This window comes from Balaenoptera physalus, assembly GCF_965194825.1.
Source record: "Balaenoptera physalus genome assembly, chromosome: 13".
NCBI classification, from domain to species: Eukaryota; Metazoa; Chordata; class Mammalia; order Artiodactyla; family Balaenopteridae; genus Balaenoptera; species Balaenoptera physalus.
In genome coordinates, this window is record NC_138892.1 from 88,142,838 (window position 1) to 88,166,081 (window position 23,244).

The following is a 23,244-nucleotide window of genomic DNA, read 5'->3' on the forward strand; positions in this document are numbered from 1 at the left end:
GACAGCAAAATTGTGGCATAAAAATAAAGGTTTTATTTGTCTCACATAATGAGAAACCCAGAGGCAGGCAGTCATGCAGTCTTGGGAAACTTCCTAATCACTTCTAGAACCCACTCACTTCCTTACTTCTTCTGAGCCAAGCTTCTTATGTACTTGTCACTCTGGGTCACTCAATGGCTGCTCTAACCTCTAACATCATGCCCATGTTTCAGGTCACTCCAGGCAGGGATGTGCTGTGGAGCTTAGTTTGGATCACCGGTACACTGTTTTTTTGGTTTTTTAATTAATTAATTAATTTATTTATTTTTGGCTGTGTTGGGTCTTCGTTTCTGTGCGAGGACTTTCTCTAGTTGCGGCGAGCGGGGGCCACTCTTCATCGCGGTGCGCTGGCTTCTCACTATCGCGGCCTCTCTTGTTGCGGAGCATAGGCTCCAGACACGCAGGCTCAGTAGTTGTGGCTCACGGGCCTAGTTGCTCCGCGGCATGTGGGGATCTTCCCAGACCAGGGCTCGAACCCGTGTCCCCTGCATTGGCAGGCAGATTCTCAATCACTGTGCCACCAGGGAAGCCCCGTTACACTGTTTTGTTTAAGCCACATGTGCAGTGTCACCAAGTAGTTACAGCCATGATGTTGTACACGACATAACCTAAGGAAGCTAGGGCATCAGGGGAAGCATTTGAATTTGTATCAGCCAGAATGAAACAAGAGTGTGACAATGTGTGTGTTTGTACTTATTTGAGAGGAGCCGCATTTGAAGCTGCTCTTGATGGCATCAGGTACAGCAGAAGAGTTTGGGGCCAGCCAGGTCCACTTGAGTTTTTCTGCGTTTATAACATGTAGATGGAACTGATGAGCCAGCAGGTAGTCAGATTGCCAGCTGCAGTGGCTTCTTGCCAGACTGTGGTGCTGGATCTAGGACACAAGGAGATCCTTAATTGTTTCCCACCCCTCTCTTACCACCACCCCAGGTCTGGGGTGTTCCCTCTCCAAGGGCCAGGATTATCGTTCTCCTTCCACAGCCATAAAATTGGTGTGTTCATCCCAACAACTATAACTTCACCTTTTTCTAATCACCTCTGACTCAGACCTAGCCCTTTTGTCTAGAAAGATACGGTGCACATGAAACAAGGCATTTTTACAAAAGTTACGGAGACCCATTATGTCCCCCACTTTGACCGAAGAGGGCCATGTAGAGGAGCTCAATGAACAATGCACCAAAACAAGTGGTCATCATCTCAGGATCTAAGACCCCATTGAATATCTCTCGGGAGAGATATTCTGGATGGTTGAACCAGAGGTAGGTTTGAATTCCCTATATCCACTTTTGTCTGGGCTACCATCCAAAGAGGGTAGCCAACCAGAATAGGCCAGGATTGCTGTCAGGGGAAGAAAGATGTTACACGTCTAGGAAACGGTCAGGGTTAGATGCTATGCATGCAGTGGGTTTGCATGGAGGATGAGGAATGCTGAGCTCGGAGGATTCACTGCTTTTATAAAAACCAGTAAGTAAACTTACTCTTCGTTTTGGAAGGAGATGTTATCTCACCCTTCAAAGTTTGCTTGTTGTAAACATAACCCTGAGAAATGGCCTGGGTAAAGAGTGGTAAAGACCCTTAGAGGGTCTCTTGTAGGAGTACAGGAGACCCATGGAGAAGTGTCTTCTCCCAACAGACTTATAAGAAACAATCTTCTGAAACTCATTACTGTCTTGACCCCTAGGAAGTACTTCTTAATGTTACTCAGTGTCGTTGAGATGAAAACTCCCCAAGAAAATTTTCTATTTAGTCTTGAGGTCAGGAATAATTGGTCTTCTCCCGAACAATTGTAAATATGGAAATGGACCCTTTTTCTTCCTTCTTGGCTGCTGGAGCGGTTGAAGTGTAGCTTCAATATGTGGCTCAATTCTAACACTGTCTCTGGCACAAGGAGGTCTTCAATAAACAAAGTTAATGAAGGATACAGAACTGTCAGGTGAGATGTGCACTTTGTGGTGAACTCACTCCTGGTTCCATTTTATTCCTCTGCTCTTTTATCCCTTTATCTCATTTTTCTTACTTTAATTTAAAATTGTAACAAAGATCAACACATTTTATTTTTAATAAACTGGATTTCAAATCCAGGTCTTCTAATCTTGGTGCTCTATCTTGTGTCTAATTCTATTCTCTTTGAGTTGAAAAACAGCTGGTCAATATTTTTATCTTAAAATATGCTTGAAGAAAGTTATGCAATCACCCATCCTGTGTCCCCTCCTCTGTCACTACCCTATTGGCTCTGTTTCCAATGGTTCAGTCAGTTTTGTCATTTTCCTCTGTAGTCCAGATTCTCTCGTTTTGTACATGTAGACCCGGACCCTCTGATGTTAATTTGAAGATTTCTTCTCGTTTTTTCCCAAGCCCATTCAACATTCTCAGATATTTTAGTTACATATATTACTGAATAACCATCTTAAAGCTATTTCATTTTCCTACAAACAATACCATACTCATTTATGTCCATTGCCCTTCATCCTGTTTTGGACAAATCATCTCACTATTTCTTTATTTTTGGGCTGAAAGATTTATGAGGCTTTATATATTGTAATTTCCTGCTATAGGAAGGCAGAAAAGAACATTGTGGGCCCTAGCTGTGTCCAGATAAACACTCAGAATTCAGAAACGGCCTACTGAAATAAAATATTGTTTATTGTATAAATGCTTGGTCATTTACTTATGTAACAGAATTAAAAATAGCTGAAAAATTAATAGATATATTGCACAAAGAGGTGACCGAAGTAACTAGAAGTGGTGCATGACAAAATCTGACCTCTGGAGTAGTGATCAATTGATTACTCTGTCACCTGGAAAGCAGGAATTTTGAGCATGCAACACAGTTTAGTTTAGAGTGTGGTAACTTACCATATCCTTTTAAAAAAATCAACCTATGAATTAAATTCTAAATTTGTTTAAGTGCATAAGCATTAATGAGAAAATAGCGGGTAGAAGTCCCAGATACCTCGAGATTGAAATTTTATTTACTGTCTTCAAATAATATACTGAAATTCAAATACAAAGGACATTTTTTAGTGATGTTTTTTAACCACCCTCCTTGTTTTATGTGCTTTTGTTGACTTTTCATTTTGTTCGTTCTTTCATTTGCCCACCATATTTCACATACTATACGATGCATTTGGTAATACAGTACCAAAAATCTGAGAGAAGTGACAGAAACGGGAGTAATCATGAGTTCCTACACCCAAATGCCTAAAACTTACTGGAACTCAAGCTTAAAATATTATTGTCTCATTTGATAATTCGTTCTGTTACCAATTCTAAATCAGCAAAATATATCAGTCATTACCCTTATCCTTATAAATCAAATCAATGTGTCTCATTGCATGTAAACCTTCATTATACTTTTGCTACAAAATTTGTAGCAATAGAGAACACAGACTACATTGTGAAAGCTACACCTGAAAGAAATCCACATATTAAAAAAACAATTTTTACATGTTTAAATCCTCGCACACTGTATACTCATTATTTAAAATTAAAGGACAGAAGTCAAATTGAAAAACAGTAAAATTAAGAGACAAGATGTGGGAACTACAAGTTGTTTCACTTGAATAGAACCAATCTTGTTCTCTCTGGTTTTTCTCCCAGGAAAGGAAAACGTAACAATCAGAATAATAAACACACTTCACTAATAAAAGCAATGCAATTGTGGTTTTGGTTGTGTAAAGTATTTGGGTTTTATACATTATTTCCTCTTTTCAAAACTGTGACTGAAATAAAAAAAGAAAGTTCATTCTAAATACTTTCCATTAAAATGAGAAAGTTTAAAAAATTAGAATTCACTTTTAAATGTATATGCTGCCTCACATTTCAGTCTACTTCGGTAACAAAACCAGTGTTGGCAGTTTTACCAACTGTCTTTAACCAGTTAGGTCTGGCTTCCGGTTAATATAGCACTGCTGATTCTTAATTCGTAGAACCACAGGGGAATGTTTAAATAAAAGAACACTCGATTTCATAGTAGTTTTTAAATGAAAACATATGTATCTGTAATAGGGATTTAAAAGTTTTTTTCAGTAAGAACTTAATGTGTGGCATCTGTTAGGTATAGGGTGTCTTTTTTAGTTTTTCTGAAGAGGCACATTAGGCCCAGTAAAGTTAATAGTTTAGATGTCAGTATCTCAGGAGTTATCAACATTAAAAGCATCCAAGGAAGGAAGATTGTTGTCAGTTATTTTTCCTTCCTTATTGTATTGAGGGAGAGAAGGAGAGAAAGAGAAGATCTCACAATATTTTCTCAAAGCTGTTTGATTTGGAGAAGCTCACTTTTAAAATTTGACACGCATACTGTGTTTGGTGAGACAGGTAAAAAGAGACATGGCATTAACCACTCATATACCTGGGATCCTTATCAAATATTTTAAGGTTCCTTTGAAGGATGTCAGTGTTTGAGTCCATAATTGTTAAACATAAATCACCATTTTATAATATACTCTTGTTAATGGAGTGAGGGTTGACAAACTGCCCTAAGTTAAAAAAATAATAAAAATGGATAATTCATAACCCTTAAGATGACATGACATATTTGGTTTCCTGCATTCTCTAAATTTCCCTCTACCTCTCAGGTCACAGATTTTCATATTTATTAGCATCATTCACGATCTTCTTTAGGATTGCTGAGCGCCCTGTCTCTGCTCTTTTTAACATATACGACCAAAAACATCCAAAATGAACTTTGTACAAGTCAACTGGGGTCAAATATTGTCCACTCCTAATACGTATTTACTAGCACTCCCCCAATGCCTCCAAATATGTTGGGGGGCTTGAGATTGCCTCAAAAATTTTTAGAGAATCTTTAATACCTCGGACAAATGTAAATACCTCTCCCATCAATAATATTTCTAGTGCCTCAGGAGGCAATTTGAATATGGGGATGCAACAAATCTCAGTTGATATGCCTTTATCTTTTCCCCAAATTTTGAGAGTCATATCTACATAGTTGTCCCTTGGTATCCATGGGGGATTGGTTCCAGGATCTGTCTGGATACCAAAATCCCTGGATTCTCAAGTCCCATAGTCCGCCCTCTACATCTGGGGATCCACCAACTGGAAATGGAGTAGTACTGTGGTATTTACTGAAAAAAAAATCTGCGTATACGTGGACCTGTGAAGTTCAAACCTGTGTTAATCAAGGAACAACTGTAGTATATATTTCTATGAGTACATGTATGTACGCTGCATATACATCTGAGTATATATATTGAAAGGTAGCATAACAAAGTGGATAAGGTCTTAAAGCTAGAGTACTTTGGCTTGAGTCCAGGCTCCATCACCTACCAATTGTGTAATCTTGGCCAAATTATAAAACCTCTCTGTGCTTCAGTTTCCTTACCTATAAAATGATATAATAAAATTATGTACCTCATGGAGCCGGGCACGTGGTAAATGCTTGATAAATGGAAACATTGATCTTTCTTGTGTCAGTCCCGCTTCAAATATGGGTATTTTTTAAAATTTTAACACAAACAAACATTCCATTGGAGGTTTTTGATCAGCTACACTGTTGCTATATAACCATCATGGGTTAGTCTTAAGGCCATGTGGTTTCAATAACCGTAAATGGTTGGAAGTTCTGCTGCCTGTAGGAGCAAAAAAAAAAAGAAGAGGTTGGTGTAATTCAAGTTTCACCAATATCTCACCAGGCAGCTTGCGACTGTGCCCCTCCTTCCCTCTGCCCAGCCTCTCCTCTCCTGCAAGTAGGAAGCCTGCTGGTCCCCGAAGCTGTTACGCTGAAGAAGAAGAAGCTGAAACCCTGAGAAGGCAGCACTGCTCTGCTTGGTGAGGTTAGGCCAACCAGGCACGTTTGTCACCCATTGGCTAGAGAGGTAGGGGAAAAGGACTCACTCTGTCCCTTTATTTTCACTGAGTATGGGCTGAGAGGAAGTAGAAGTTCACTGTAAACAACAACCCCCTGTCAAATGTTACTTATTTTCATATAATTGGTAGTGAGCGGCCCTTTTTTTTTGGCAGTTGGCCTGATTTGCTTCTTGCACATTATATAAGGACCTGGGTAGTAATAGCTAACTGTGAAAAGCAGCTACATATGTATTATGAGAATAAATCATTTAATGTATGCCAAGAACTCTTTAGAATAAAAATTACACTTAAATTCCAGGTACAATACAATTATTGATGCATTCTTATGAATTCTTATTACACAAGTGCCTCAGACTTGAAGCTTGCATGATATAGTCAAGGTGAGGAAAAGTAACATACAGGCAAGATGTTTCATGCACACATGCACAGAATTTTTTCACACAGTTGGTGAGGCCACATTGATCCAGCAATTTGAATATTATTATTATCCGTGGTCTCTCTCATTAAATACTTAAGAAAACATAGTAAAATTGTTTAAGGATACACATTTAGAATGCTATATCTAGAGCTATATCCAAGTTGGCAAATGATTACACTGCTTATAAATTCCAGGCAGATGATAATTTAGAGTCCCCATGAAAGCCTGGAGTTTATTTGATTGTTCTCTTAATTACTGGGCTCTATGCTATCAAATATTTGTGGAAGAGGAAGCTTTTCTTTGTGGGAGTGAATAATAACTGTGCTTACACTTTGAAATTTTTGCCTTGAGTTACTAAGATTTGCATTTCTCACTTTTGTTCTAAGGAAAGGTGTTTAGCCATTTTTAGAAAGCAGGTACCAAATAATCAATCGTCAAACACCCCAGAAAGTTTCTGCCCTAGACAAGTGCAAAAATCTCAGGTATTAGCAATCCACCTCCAGAGACAAATCTACAAAGGGTGGAAAGGGGGAGAAAGGATGTATCACTTTTCTAGATGAATATATTGTGAGGGGTATGTGTTGCGTGCTTTAAGGAACTCTATTTGCTTGCTAGCTGCCGTTTAGAAATCAGCTAGAAAAAGTCTGCGAGAGATCGCAGACAGGCAAGCCCTAAGCCTCCCTCCCATGCTCCTTCAGTGCCCTGCTCTTGCAGGAGCGTGAAGAATAAACAGACTGGCCATTGATCTCCGGGTGGTGTTGTTGCACTCTGGGAAATGCTGGGGGTGCCGAGGGACGTGGCTCAGTCAATGGATGCGCGCCTGAAAAAAATCGCCCCGAAGAGGAGAGAGAACATGCAAATCAGCCTCAAGCTAGAGAAGAGGAAGGGAACAGCGAGAAAAAGAAACGTGTTGCTCGTATTGTGTCTTAGTCCTCTTCTCCGCCACCCTCCTCCAGACCCGTTGCCTCCCTCGAGACGCCTCCCTCCCTGTCCCTTTCTGGACACCAGCTCTGGGAAGATCGGTCAGGATTCCCCCACTCCACCCTAGTTTTGAGATTTAATACGATTCCCCTCCCCCTCCCCCCTTCCCCCCTCCCCCCCCCCCCGCCCCGGGGCAAACCGGCAGCTGTTTTAAGTCAATGAAAGTAAGATTGGTAGAGAGAAGCGCTGGAGCAGCCCGGGAGCTGTCAGGGCACACACAAATCAGCCCCACAGCTTCTGCTCGGGGTATCACCTACGGAGTTTCCTCCGATGGTGATGCAACTCCGAGGGGCTCGCTTTCGCCTTCCTGCGCCGACTCCACTGTCGCAGACGAAGGAGTCGAAGCCCAGCGCCGAGCCTTTTTAGACCCCTAAACATCATTCCCCGGTTCTTGGGCATTGGGATTTCGGGCTTCACACACACACAAAACAAAACCAGTTCAACCGCCCCGGAGGCAGAGATGAGAGCGTCTCAAAACTTTTCTCCCCCCCTCCCCCATCCGCCAAGGAGTAGGTGGGTGCAAAGTGCCGGCGGCGGGGACCCGCGGGCGCAGAGCCGCTCTCGAGGAGGCACTGGTCGCTTTAAAAACCCACCCTCTCGCCGCTCCAGCCTTGGCGCTGGGCGGACGGCGGCTCGCCTCTCCCGGAAGGTTCCGCTCACACCCGCAGACCTCCACGCGCGCCCTCCGTGCCGGCTTTACCGCGTGCAAACGGGGGTGGGGGGCGCGAAGGGGCCCAGGTAATGGTTACAGGACAGCGGGTGAGGTTCCAGCGCAGGGAAGAAGTTGACAAAGGGGACTTGACCAAACATGAAGGCGTATTTACAAACGCGAGCTCCACCGAGATCTGGAGAGATTCCCCTTCTCCCTGCCTCCTTCCCCTTCTGCCATTTCATTTTATCGCTCTTTTAAGTGGAGGGCAGATTGTTTTGTTGTGTTTTGTTTTGAAACATTCCTGCACGGTGTGGGTCATCGCCGCGTTATTTACCATCTAGTTTACCCTGCAGCAGCCGGGGAAGCAAACTCTGGGGCTCCTTCCCTTCGGATGGACAGAGAGGGCGGCCGGGCGGCGAGCGGCAGGAAGGAGGTCAGGGTGGGTTTGCGGGAGCCCGGGGGCGACCTGGAGGGAGCGCGAGCCCCCGGCACCGCCCCCCGGCGCCCGCCCCCGCCCCCGCCGCACCCCCCGGGGCGGGCGCCGGGCCGCGCTGACCCGCTGCGGGTGCGCTGCCCTCGCCTCCCCCATTGTTCCGACTGTCTTTTTGCCTTTTGTTATTTGCACTCGCATTGTGTTGTTTGTCTCTGAAGCCGCCTCATGACCAGCAAAGGGATTTCACCTCGTCCTTGAGAGCTACACGGGGAGCGCGAGCGAGCGAGCGAGAGAGCGAGCGAGAGGCTGGGGGAGAGGGACGCGCGCGCGCGCACACACACACACACAGACACACACACAGACACACAGACACACACACACACACACACAGAGTGAAAAAGGCGAGCCACCAAACCCATCTCCAGTCTCCTCCCGGGGGCCCCCAGCCCGCCACTGTGCCACTTTGCATCCCGCGCCTGAGGAGACGTTGAGGAGAGCCGGTAAGGTGCGTGAATCGCAGCGTTTTAACTTTGTTGTCGGTCCCGACGTGGTGGTGGGCAGCCCTCCAAGGCGCCGAGCTCCCCTCTGCCGCTCGCCGTGCCCGCCGCTCCGCACTCGTTCGCGGCTCCAGCTGGAGAGCCGGCGGAGGAGGGCGGGGGCCGCCGCCGGAGTTTTCCTCAAGTACAGAGGGAGGGGGACGGGGTGGGGGCGAGGGGAGGCGGGAGGCGGCTCGAGGCTGGCAGCCGCTCGGTCCCCCTCGCGGGGCGGCCGTCCGCGGGGACCCCGGCGTGCGGGCTTGGACCCAGTTCAGGAAAGGCGATAACTTTATATTTTGCTTGGGGAGCCTGCGTGCTGTTGCCGGCATTGTTTTGCAAGTGGTGGCGGTGGAGGTGGTGATGAGCCAGGAGGGCAGGAGCGCAGGGAAAATCCTAGGCTCGCCCGTGCATCTCGGCCGGCGCCAAACGGCAGCCCCTCAAAGTTGGCCGGAGGGCCTGACCCTTCCCAGGACAGAAGCGCGACCCCCGGCCCACCCCACAACCTGAGCGCTCCCCCTGTTCGTCTTTTTGTTTCGCTTTCTGCCATCCCTGTCCCCAAAAGTCCTCCCCTCCCCCCTTCCCCCCCGGCGCGGAATTTCGGAAACGAGTCTCATCCTTCAGGATTCTAGGGATTTCAGACACCGGAAGCTTTAATTTTTAATTGCAACTACTTTTTCCCCCCACCCTACTCCGTGTACCAAGTGGAGACCGCTCACGTGTTGTGTCACTTTAAGCGCGGGTTTGGGAAATCTCGCTTTGCACTTTTGGGCTACAGTAATAAGCCAGGAAAAGAGGTTATGCGAGTTGAAATCAAATTGGATTTGGAAATGTTTGCGTTTGATAGCAGCAGTTTGTTGAGTATTGATCTGCTGGCATCGGATGCACACGAAGCACTGTTTACATATTTTGAGTCATTTTCCTTAAACGTTACAAAGCAAATCTATTAATAAATAGATTGACCCTGGTGAATGTCTAAAGACGTTGGCCTCTGTGACCAAATGCAGAGTGTGGTGAATGTGAATCCATTTTGATGTCTTCCTTTCTCAATTAAAGCGGGTCAAAAGGAGGAATTCTTTGAATATGCAGAAGGATAATTCTCAGTGTCAACCAACCCAGGCACTCTGGGTGGCAGTCAACAGTACTTCTTGAGAAAAGTTGAGGGATTTGTTCTCACCCCGTTGGGAGTCCTCACAATATCCAGATATCCAAAGTAGTTTGTCAAGAAAGGCATGAGCCGATTTCCCCAGAGACTGCCTTTAGGCCCAGCACAGTTCTTTAGTCAAGGGCAAGACCAAGGGAGATCTGTGGGATTTTGGGTAATAAGTGTGGGAATCTGCAAAGGGACTAGACAGAGTGATTTGTTTCCTTGCTGTTCATAAATAATGGCCCCTAGTATCCTTAACCAACCCCCCCCCCCCACCCCACAAACAAAACAGGCCAATCAAGTAGGCGCGTGGGAGATTTGTAGGCAATGGACATTTCAATCAGAAAAACCAGAGCAGTTTTTGATCAGGATTACAAGGAGTGAGGCTCGATTGCCAAACGTGATTAGGTTAAGGGCCAGATGGTTTTAAAGTATACGGAAATGTTTTTTAAGTTTGACTTTTATAGCATTTAGAAGGAGGACGATTTCTTAGAGTCTTTACAGAGCTGCTAAATTTTGATCTGTCTAATTTTGAAGGAATTCAGCTGTACGTGAACTGCTATTAGCTCTGATAGGGAAGGAATCTGGTTTCAAATGCAGATACATGGGACAGAGTTTCTGGGGGTGCTTCTTCCTGATTTAAATATAGCTCTGAGGCTGAAGCCTTGATAAATTCAGCCACAGTGATTTAAAATCATAAGTACTTACACTGAAAGTTCTCTTAGGCACTGTGTAAAGTTCTCCTGCAGATTATGTCATGAACTGTTTATTCCTCAGAAGTATACAAGATAAAAATCATAAACATCACTTAAAACTGATGCAGCACAGCATCAATTAAATCCTTAAAGTGGTAGAGATTGCTTTTGTTTGCCTAAAAGGTAGATCTTTCATCACATGAGTTGTTTAAAAACATTTAATTGTGGGCGTGGGAAGGGATGTGCATAATTATTTAGTTATTTATGTTAATTATATAGTAGCATACTTGCTGGAAATTCTTTCTTTTTTGTCCTTTCTTTCCAGTGGTCTTCTAACAGTCTTGTACATGAAATAACAGAGTTTTTGTTTGCCTGGGGGTTTTAAAAAATCTCTTTTTGTAGACTTTTTGAATGGGCAGTAATGAATCAATCTGATATAGACTTGCAAGAGTACTCTTAATACAGGAAAAAAGAACTTCAGCTCTTAATACGGAAACGCTATATAGTTTTCTTGTTGAGATTAAGCAGTTCTGGTTGAATGCCATACAGGATTCAAAACTCTCAAACTTATTTGGTAAATAACCAGGCATTTGAGATCCAGTGGTTATTTCAAGTTAACTTAGTTCTATACATGTAAATGCACATCCTGTTTAGACTGACACATGGTTTTGTAAAAGAAAAAAAATGAATATACGCTTATAAAGATGTTATCTGTGGAGAATATGGAGTAAACAGTAAATAAGAAGAGTGAAATTTATGCTCAGGTATGGCATCTTCCTTTTTTTTTTTTTTTTTTTTTTGTCCTTTTTGAGCGTAAAGCACAAGCTGTCGGGAGAGTTTAAAATTTCATTTTCCAAAGAATTTGAATGCTTAGAGAATTTTTTCTCTTCTAAAGCAAATGAAAAATATGATATAATGATAAAAGAATATACCGTCTTCTTGTAAAAGCTCTATCCCTTTACTGAGTGGTAGACAATCATTGTTTTCAAGGTATGTCTAGATTATATAAAAAATGTAATATGCAGGGCAGGATAAAACTTGTTTTTATTAGTTTAAAATGCACTGGATTTCAAATAACTTAGAGTTCTAATGTTGAACACTGTTTAGATTTCCAGCAGGTAGCATTGTTGGATATGATTGATTGGCGTAACCTGAATGATTCACCCAATATCTGATCACCTCTAGTGGTAGAGAATGCTATAATTAGAGTTTTGAGAGTAACCTGGAAAACTTACTGTCTAGGCCTGAAGTCAGTGCATTCCCTCACATACACGTCACAATTTTTAGCCTGAGAAATGTAGATTTATTTTAAAGGCAAAGAAAGTGCTTGGCTGTTTCAAATAAACGATCCCCTGAGCTTAGAGTTGTAGATAGTTAATAAAATAAAAGTCCAGTTTTGTTCCAAACATTGTTTTAAAACACCCATTTGTAAATTGTCTACATTTGGTTTTCATATGTTAATGATTTGGGATCTGAAACTTCTTTCAGAAAGGCATTTTGGTTTATCTTAAAAAACACCACACAAAACTGTCTAAACAACTCTGTAAATAAACTGTTCCAAATGCCTCAATTTGATGAATGAATTAAAGAATTATAGTTCTTAATCCAATTATGATCAGTCTTGTTATTCCATTTCCCATTTGAGGGTGCTTAGGGAGTGGGGATGGCAAATGATTCTCAAATGTGAGTGGAGTCTTTGTTGTTTATTTTCCGTGTGTGATATAACTTAAATAATCACTTATACCTAACATTTAGGAGAAGGATTTTAGATGAAGAGATGTAATTTAACGATCTTCAGTTAAACCAACAGTTCATTTGCATGTAAAGTTGCTCTTAATGGAAGAGTTAAAATGAAGTTTTTAAGACTGTGAAGCAAGGATCTAACCTTTTGCTTAAAAATAATGAATTTTTATATTTAAAGGGGCAGAAATGGAGCACTTAAGGCTCAGTAGCAGGGCAGACATTCAGGCACTTTTAGTCACTTTCAGCTGGGCCATATTGGGACGTTTCCATGGGACTTTTTAATAAACTTTGCTGTGTTCAGTGTTCTTGTTTTTAAAAAAAGGGGAATATGCTTTTTGGGTTGTTTCCTCCAGACCCCTACCCCTTTAGCTGCCTATATGGGTGCTTTTGAATGCTTTCCTGATCTGGGGCCTGAACTTTAGGCCTGAACCCCTTGATTACTTCCCAGTTTGCTTTAATGGACTCTTCTGAATTTCTGCCCCATTTGCCCAGTTTAACCTCTGGCTCAGAAGCCAATGGATTCAAAGGTGATGATAGCTTATTATGTTTAAATTCTCTAACTAAAAGTTGTTATTATTATTATTGCAGTTTATCATGAACATCTAATTCCTTAGAGAAAGACGTGGAGTATCAAGTGAAGCTGCCAGGAAGGAATACTTGTAAACATAGGGATTTTTTGTCGTACCACTCAAAGCATACCTTACAGGAAAGTCATTACTCTGCTTATGAATAAGGATGACATTCAGTGGGGGCAGTGTATTGATAGAATTAGGGGAAAAATGAATACATTTAAAGAATACATGAAATAACCACTCTTTAAAAATTGAGTCTTTAAAAAAAAACACCCAGAAAAAAAATGCGTCTCCAGGAAGTGGCAGTGGTGGTGACGGTGTTGGTATTGAATTCTACAGGTAGACGTCCATTCATTCTTTATTGCTGAAAGTTCATTATAAGTTAAAAAAAAAAAAACCCTACCTGATTATATCTTTGAGGCCCAATGACTTGTCATTCGATTACTTCGTGATTCTATGCTACCCCATGTCCAAAGGGGACAGATAGTGCAGCAGTCAAAGGGATGACTTCCACCTGGCATTCCCTGGAAGCTCATGCACTGCCTTTTCCCTGCAGTAGCAGTTCAAGTCTGGGAGCTAGGGAATTCAGGAGGGAGCCAGGATGCAAAAGAAGCCAGCCCACTAGCATTTGGAGTTTTTCAGTTTAGGTCTATTTATAATTCTTCCAAGACTTCACTTGGAGTTCTGAACATTTAGTGCTCTGCCCCTTTTCTTAATCTCTGAAGCTCGAGTTTATAATCCTTTTCTTGTAGGGATATTGCACGGATTACAGTAGGTATTGTATATCAGATTCCTAGCATAGGGTCTCTCATGAACGAGGTGCTTGGTAAATGTTAGCTACACTCTTCTCTCCCTTCAGTCAAGTCTAGATTTTGATCATTAATAATGTTTGAAGCTTCATTTTGTACTTGCTTTGAACTTATTTGAATCCAAGAAGAAAAATATATCACTTTCTTGAGGCTGAGATCAACACTTTAAAATGGTGATTCAGTTAACGTCTATATATGATCTCTGACAATGTGGTTTTATTAAGATGCTGTATTTGGTGCAAGTGTGAATTCTATCTTTTATTCATATAAATGTTCCTTCCGTGAAAGGAACACAAACTTTAGGACCTAACTATAGATCTCTCTTCTTGTTATACTTTTTGATTTCTTGTTACAGATAAAAACTAGTGAAAATTTATTGTGATGTTATCCATTGAGAGTCATCTACCTCTGGGTTATGTTAAATTTAGCCCATGTGGATAGAGAGAAATTCCACTTGGAAAAAGAGATAAGTCTGACTTTGCAACGTTTTGCCCTAAAGAGTTAACAGTTCCTTCAACGGGAACCTCATAGGTTTGTTTGTTTAAATTGGGTGCAAGGAGAAAGGCACAATCAGTGTACCATTGTCTGTTTGAAGAGATGATGTACGGTAACATGGAAAACTTTGTGGTTGTTTTCTTCTCGCAATGATTCAGAGAATTTCTCTGTAAGTACAACTGACCAAAGATAAAGAAAAGGCTAAGAAAAGAAAAAAAAGCAAATAAATGACTTGGTTATTGCATTAATTTGGGTCCATGAAGAAGCAGACGCCAAGATGAGATTAGACATGTAAGACATTTTTGGGGGGAGGGCACGGGAGAAGACTGGGAGAGCCTTTTAACTATGACCCAGGTTTGACACTTATGCAAGGAGGAAGGGAAGGAAAGAGGATTGAGTAGGAGGAACTTGACTGTAGTGCAGTCTGAGAAGGGTTTGGCTAGGGAGCCAAGAGTCAGCCATTGGAGGGACCCTCTGTCTCGGTGGAATGGCCTGCATTCATAGCCCCCACTGTGCTCAGTCCTTGGCTAGGAGCAGCCCCCTGGAAGCAGGGCCTTGGAGCACAAATGATACTGGAGACAGAGAGGGGCAGCCGGTGGGACACTGAGTCCATTATATTCTGGCCACAGGAGATCTGACTGGTGTCGTTGTGGTTTGGAAGTATAGCCCTGAGCACTCGCTCTGGTTGGGTGGGCCTGCCACTAAAAAAAAAGACCTGGCGATTTCTTTGAGTTCTGAGGCTTTATTTTCCTCCGTTGTAAAATGAGAATAATGATTGTGTCACCTCACAGAGTGCTAGTCAAGATTAAATGAGGTTATATGAGATTATATATAAATCCATAGTACCACGCATGGTACAGGCGAAATGCTCAACATATATTTCTCTCTTTTTTTTTTTTTTATTTTATAAATTTATTTATTTAGGCATTTATTTTTGGCTGTGTTGGGTCTTCGTTTCTGTGCGAGGGCTTTCTCTAGTTGCGGCGAGCGGGGGCCACTCTTCATCGCGGTGCGCGGGCCTCTCACTATTGCGGCCTCTCTTGTTGCGGAGCACAGGCTCCAGACGCGCAGGCTCAGTAGTTGTGGCTCACGGGCCCAGTTGCTCCGCGGCATGTGGGATCTTCCCAGACCAGGGCTCGAACCCGTGTCCCCTGCATTGGCAGGCAGATTCTCAACCACTGCGCCACCAGGGAAGCCCTTATTTCTCTCTTTTTAATGTACTCATAAAATGCAATTGAGAGGTATAGGTGAATCGTATCAGGTGATGGTAAATATATTTAAACGGTAGGTAGTTCATGTAATTAGAAGGTGTTGTTTATGCAAGCAGACATCCTTAATGCCTTTTCAGAAGAGCTCACTTCAGTTCTCATGCTTCAGTCCTTATTTTTATGAGGCTGTAAACAGTGCAACAGATAGACCAACTGACCTTGACCATCTTCTGGTAATTTGCCCTAAAGCGTGAGGTAGACAGAGCAGTCTCTTCATTTCCTTACCCCTCTAGGCTTCCTATTCAGTTGAGAAGCAGCTTGCACTGTAAGTCTGCATTTTATCTTGAGCCTCAAACACCTTGCGAGTCTTTGCTTCCCTGTGTTACTGTTCCTAAACCAACTTGCCGCGCGGCACAAAGCACTGAACTCAAGTGGCCCTCAGCGCGAGCTCCTGCTGTGATGAGTCACAGAGCCACCAGCACTTTGTTGCGTTAGATTTGATCACTGCCATGAGCAGTCCTTCGATTGTCAGCTAAGAGACCCTTCAGGGAGTTGTCCCTTAATAGAAAGTCTTTTTTCTTCCCTCCTGTTGTAACTTTAAATTAAAAGAAACTGTAGAGGAGCTGGTGGCCTTGCAGCAGTTCATTCTTCTACCTACTGGGAGAACAACATCTGAGAAAAGACGTTATTGGACTGAGAATTGAGTTGTTGCTATTTTTTGGGGGCCAGCGTCGGGGGTGGGGCGGTTGCCGGGGAGCACGAGGCTGTCGGTAACGTCGTGGCAGGGCGGCTGGCGGGGTGCCGATCCTTCTGTGCGTGCCGGGGAGCATTTGGGGGATGGAAGACATTGACTTAGCATGTTGGGATACATGAGACCACTGGTATTTTGCCCCTGATTTTTAGGTGGTTCTGTGTATGGTACTGTGGGAAACTGGCACCGGGACAACTTCAGAATCCAAGGAGGATGGGAGGCAGGAAGAGAGAGCTAATTTTTGACACATTCCTCAGACAAGTGCCCCCTCTAGGGAATCTGTGCCCAGGATAAGGACTGCTTACTGTGAGGCTTTTGGCATAGTTTTCCCCAAATAGTGAGTGCTGGTTGCTTCAATGTCGCTAGTTAAAAAGGTTGACACACTGAACATTTGGAGAGGCTCTCTGCTGAGCCAGGCGTTGTACCCTCCGCAGTTGCTGGTCCATCCCCATTCTGGGTTAGGGCCTGCCCTCAAATCGGATGCCTGCTAGGATTCCCTGGGGCACTTCACGGCTGCTGAAAGCTGAACTTGTTTGACGTGTGCTATCAGGGGCTGACTGGGGCTTGCATGTATGTTCTGGCGATGCTCGGTGTCACCGTGCAGTATTGGCAGCCTTTCACGTGTATCTGGCACAGTCAGTCTCATTACTTGACTCTTGCAGTGGGAGCTGCTTTGGAACAAGTGCATACCGTTTCTTGTAACTCTGTCTTGACTTTTCCATACTTGACTTTCTCAGCCTCATCTCCACCGTACCTTTACTACCAGCAGAATAGTAGTGTCTTTTCTACATGAAATCAGGAAGTAAAGGGACAGTTTTGATGCACACTAACCAACCAACCAAACAAATCTCTAAGTTTGTAAAGAAAGTTAATGGGCTCGCTATTTATTTCTAGGGACCTCCTCAGCCCCGCACACATGCCTCCCTTCCCCTGTCACTGCTTACTGGGCTTTTCTTAACCCTTCTCTTCCCACAAGGTCTTTCTGCTTCTGGCACCATCCCCACTGTGCATTGAGTTAACTTCACCAGAGGAAGTGAGAAGTGGAGAGTTCTCTAAGCACTCTGCTGCCTGGTTCGAAAGGGGTAGCGGTAGCCGTAGGTGACAAACATTTGGAAGGTAAGCTGCTTGAGGGTATGGTGGTGTATTTCCAGCACAATCACAGTACCTGGAACAGGGCAGCCACGGAATCAATGATTGCTGAGCCAGCTTGTCTTGCCAGCTGAGCTTCATTCCTATTCAGGGCAGCCCTGCGTGACGGGGAGGTGGGAAAACTCACAGTGGTTGAGCCTCCACCATGTTCCAGGCACGTGCTAGGTGCTTTACGTGGATAATCCCATTTAATCCTCACAGCCCACACATTAGGTGGCAGTTATCCCCTTTTCACAGATGGCCAAACAAACTCCAGGGGGTCAGATACTCACTCATTTTCCTCCGTTAGTGAACAGGAGAGTCACTGCCTGGATTTCAGTCTTTTTTTTAAATTTATTTATTCATTTATTTATGGCTGTGTTGGGTCTTCGTTTCTGCGTGAGGGCTTTCTCTAGTTGTGGCAAGTGGGGGCCACTCTTCATCGCGGTGCGCGGGCCTCTCACTATTGCAGAGCACAGGCTCCAGATGCGCAGGCTCAGTAGTTGTGGCTCACGGGCCCAGTTGCTCCGCGGCATGTGGGATCTTCCCAGACCAGGGCTCGAACCCGTGTACCCTGCACTGGCAGGCAGATTCTCAACCGCTGCGCCACCAGGGAAGCCCGGATTTCAGTCTTTTTGACTCAACCACATGTATTCTTTCATCCTGCTGTGGCCAAGATACTGGTGTGGGTTCCCATCCATGAAATGGGAGCACTAATGCCTGCCTGTCTACCACAGGGATAGTTAGGAGCAGGTGAGAAGTGGTCACTGAAAGTGATGCTTGAGCTGTAGTTTCTAAACGTCACTTACTATTATCAAGTACCCACTGCTCCATTTATTAACCAAATGAGTAGTTATTGAACACACAGTGAGATGTTGCTTAAGTTGTACTTAACAGGAAATATTTTCTGACTTGAGGCAGAGTTTCTGACTACATAAAAACTGATATCAAAGGAATTTATAGAACAGTGTCTCAAAGGTGATCACCCGGTCACCTCGCTGAAAACCACTTGGGATGTTTTTGAAAATCTACCTTTCTGGCCCCCCCTCAGATGTAGGGAACCGGAACCTCTGTGGTTGAAGCCCTGTAAACCTGAATTTTTAACAAGCATGACTGGCGATTCTTTTGCACATAAAAGTTTGAGAACCAGTGATAACAAACCTTTTATTGATTTAGTTTGGTAGTAAGTTATATATATGGCATATGGAGATAAAGTAAGATGCTCAGAGAGTAGTGGCAGGGCCAAGATAAAGCACAGGTGACTGCTGGATTGCTAAAAAGACTTCTTGGCTGATTTGGTGTTAGGAGTTGTGAAATAAAATTTAAAGAACCTGAGTAAATTTGAGTGTATAGAACACTAGCATGCTTAAGGTCCAGAGTGAGGGGACCTAACACAGAGTGTGTTGGGGCAGGGGAAGGGTGGCAGTTATGTGCATTCCAGGTGGTTAAGTAAACTGAAGACCAGGGGTTGATTTATTTATTTCAGTTCTGTATCCCAAATGTTTAGAACAGTGTCTGGAACATAGTAGGTGCGGAAAGACCTTTGCTTAACGATTGAATAAAAACAGATGGAGGGAGAGAGCAATATGTGGAGAATAGATTAGAATAGCTTGATTATGATTATTGTGGTTAAAGAAATCGAGACGGAGTATGCTGGAAAGGAATCCTAGTGAGATCAGACAAGGACAAGGTTGTAATTAGACTAATATGGTCCTTACAGGAGAGTGCCTTCATACAAACAGATAAACAATGCAGAAACAAACCTGAGGTTTGTATGGGATCACATCATCAGGCTGCTGTTTGTGTGTATTATCTTGGGAGCAGCAATTACTACATGAGGATAGGGACTGAGTCTGTTTTGTTCTCCACATGATCATAGTACTTAATAAATATTTATTGAATAAATGACTGGGTTTCCACAAGGACTGGAAAAGAAAGCTTTTAAACGATACAAACATGTCTTGTAAAAAGAGAAAAAAAATCTTTACAAATGCTAACCAATAGATTGGTGATCGTGAAAATAGCAAATCTTCATAAAACTGGAAGTTCTTAGTCTGTTTGGAGTTTAGTAGGCTGTCCATCGGACTGTTTGCCTGTCACCAAGCAGTGCTTTGCTGTTCACGTCACTTTCATTTTACTGTTGTCGAAAATCCACGGGGATGCCTAGCACAGTGCCTTGCCGATATTAGCTATTGAATAAGTATTTGCTGAAGAGTTCAATCTGTGAATGAAGCGTATTGACTGGGGCTGGGGGCAGGGCAGGTGGGAAATTGAAGGCCGATGAAGAGAGTTGCCTTCTTTCACTTAGAATTCCCAGAGTGACCTGTGATCCAGTGACCTTTAGTAGGCAGATTTTCCATATAACTCAAAGCCTGGTTATTGTAATCTTGAGAGGAAGGATGCTTGCTAAGGTAATGACTGCAAAGGTGGGTTCAGCATTGTTAGAAGAGGCAACCATTCGTTTGATCTCGAAAGTCAGGCTGGAAAATGTATTGGGGAGAAAACGTTGAAAAGTAATTCTAAACCTAACAGGAGTTTCAGTAGAAAAATGGCTCTAATTCAAACGGTGTAATGTTAACATCAATGCGCGTCTTGTGGCTCAAGCCCCGCATACTGCTTTGGAAATAAAAGGAGATTGTGTAAAGAATTAGCAATACAAGGCATTTTTAAGTGCTTTATTGCAGAGGCCTGTGATACTCTGTGAAATCTATGCAGGCTTTTTCTTCCTGCTGTGCTTAATTTCAGAATCTGATGCTATTACCCATCCTTGGAGAAAAAAAATCATTCTCTGTTAACTCTTAAAAACCAAGTTTAACATTGCACTTGCTTTCAACATAATCTTTCTGACATTTCTCAGGAAGAGAGAAGTGGTGTATTTAGCCACGGAGGGTTTTTGTCTCCAAGTTTAGTATCCAGGATTGCTTCTAGGGGGCGGCATTAGAGTAAGAGGGCAAGTTGGAAATAAATGTTAAAAGCTTAAGTTTAGAAATGGCTCAAGCAGCTTGAAGAATAAGGTCCCTGAAAGAGTCGGCAGAGCTTGTGTTTGGCATGCATCCAGATCAGAAGCCAGAAAGGCAAATGTGTTATAAAGAAGATCAGGCAGAAGCCAGGACAGGAGTTAAATCTTTACAATATAGGTGACTATCTTCTTGTGACATGAAGACAAGCCCCCCAAAATAAGTTCCTTGGCATGCCATTATAGTGCTCCTTTGCCTGTCTAGCTTGAAATAGCAGTTGATGTTGACTGATAGTTTACTGTTGCTAGACATTGTGCTAAGCAGCTTATTTTTATTTTTATTGATTCTTCCCAGGAATTCTCTGATGTAGATACAAATGTTGCTCCATTATACAGATAAGGAAACTGAGCTGGCCCAAAGTAGTGTAGCTGGTATGTGGTGGAGCTGAGACTTGAACCCAGAGTGGGCTGATTCTGAGGCTTGGGCCCTTACCCATTGTAATATAGGAAGTATATTTTAAGTCCTGTTGAGTCATCCCTCAAAATTATGCTTGTGTTTCCCCCTTCCTTTATGTATGTACTTCTGTCACTCTAGGACAGGCTCTTTTCAGCTTATTTCTGAACTTTTGCAAAGTTCCCCAAAGTGGGATCTCTCCCTACAATCTGTACTGTTTACAATTGTCAGGTCAGTCTTCCTAACGTGCTATTTAGGTCATGTTGTCCCTTTCTTAAACATTCATGGTGCCTGAATACTACACACAGATGGGACCCAGACCCTTAAGTCTGTTTTTTCTTCTCCAAGTCTTCTACCTTTTCAGGCTCATATTTGAAACCTTCCTTTTGAGAACAGTTTGCTTCTGATCTGGATTCAAGCTGAGCACAGTTTCCCAGATGACTCTCAAACTGTCTGTGACACGTGAGCCTTGTCAACTCCTCTCAGAATGCTCATGCCAGGGGCCTTCCACGGGCATTGCACCAAAAGCCATGGCTCGCATTTGAACCCTGTCTGACTTAGGAAATTCTTCCGGAGTTGCTTTTCCATCTGCTTCAAACCTCCTCATCATTTGACTTTCCTTGGTTCCCAATCCACTTGACTCTCTCTCTTTCAACTTTCTCTTTTGATTTTGTCCCTTCATTCATTCAGTAATCAACAAATATTTGTTGAGCACCTACTATGAGCCAGACACCACATTAACTGCTAGAGAGTCTGTGATGTGTGGAACAGGCACACACCTTGCATGCAAGGATTTAAATTCTATTGGGGCAAATAAATTTTAATCAAATAATCAACTGCATTTCTGATTGCAAATTGTGGAACTATATTTCACAAAGTTATATACAACATAGAGGACAAGTATCTGATATTTTGGCAGGACAATCAGAGGAGGCTGCCATGAGGAAGTCACGTTTGAAGGATGGTTAATGAGGTAAAGAGGACATAGGGAATAGCATGTGCAAAAGCTCCAAAGAGAGAGGGAGAAGGATGTGTTCCTGGAATTAGAAGGCCAGCATGGCTGGAGCAAAGTGACTGGGAAATGGACATGGATGGGGCTGTAAAGGTGAGTCTTCATAATAAGGGTGATAAGAAACCCATTGAATAGTTTTAAGCAAAAGACTAATAAAATTTGTGGCTAGAGCATGTAGACCAAATTTAAGAGAGGAAGGAATGGATTTGGTAAGCTAGTAAGAAAGCTATTGTAGTGACTCACTCAAGAGGAAGATGGTGGCTTGGATTTTGGACTTTAGCAGTCGTGTTTCAGATGGAGACAAAAGGAGAGGTTTCACAAGCAAACTTGGAGGGGAAATCGCCCAGTTTCAGGTGCTTTGTAACTGTCCCCCCGGCCATTCCCCCTCCACCAACCTAATGGAATATTCCATCTGGTAATTACCCATTGTTTCCATGTTTCATAGGTTTAGAAAAGAGATGCATAAGTCCATACACCTCCAAGGGATTCTGCTGGCTTGATCTGTACCTGCTTTAGCTCTTGAGTATTCAAGCAGAGAGATTTGATACAAAACTTACAGTGCCTCCTGTCTACGCATATGTATTTGCTCTCACGTTTCTATGCTTTCCTTTTGTATATATCATCCCTTCATATAGGTTTTCTGAAACCCTACCCATTCCTTAATTTCCAAATTAAACTTTGCTTTTCCACAGCGTCCCCACAGAATATACTGACTGAAGATCTCTCCTTCTGATCTTATGATATTTGTATCTATAACCACTTTTAAGGCTTTAACTGTATATTGTGCTGTATTGTAAGCATGTTGTGAATATGCCTTATCCTTTGAGAGATATTGTGAGTTTGCCTAGGGATGTGGATGCTCTAGTTCAATATTATACTCCTATTTTGGATCATCATTTACATCGTTAGCACGGCAGTCTACTTAACCTCTCTCAGTGTGTGCGTCCTCATCTGCAGAATGGGGATAATTAGATGTACTTCATAAAGCAGTTGTGCGGAATTAATGAGAGAATGAGTACAAAGTCTATAAAACAATCCTTGGCCATAACGAGCTCCACCATGTGATGACATTTTATGGTCATAAACGTTATTCTTTGAAATCAGAAACCTGTATCTTATTACTACTTTTGTCTGCTTGGAGCTCCAAAAAATTATTGAGTTCAGATTTGGATTTAAATTTATGTATCATTTCTGCCAGGGGGATACAAATATAAGTAAATCTTGCTTCTTGTCTGCACAAACCTCTATTTGATAGGGAAGCTAGTAACATAAACTGGTAATTATATATCAGTGTGATAGGTATAGCGATAGAGTATTTTGAGAGCACGGAAGAGAGGTTGGGGGAAGATTTTGTAAGTGAATTGATGAGCTGAGTATTTTATCCATCAA

The 23,244-nt window shown here is 42.9% G+C and overlaps 1 protein-coding gene across 1 annotated transcript in view; it reads left to right on the top strand.

Moving 5' to 3' along the window:
- Positions 1-8,263: 8,263 nt before the first annotated feature.
- Positions 8,264-23,244, top strand: part of SOX5 (SRY-box transcription factor 5) — a 990,465-nt gene continuing 975,484 nt past the window's right edge. Inside the window, exon 1 of the mRNA XM_082419737.1 lies at positions 8,264-8,857. The gene's annotated coding sequence lies outside the window, so the exon portion shown is untranslated. The remainder of the gene's footprint in view (positions 8,858-23,244) is intronic.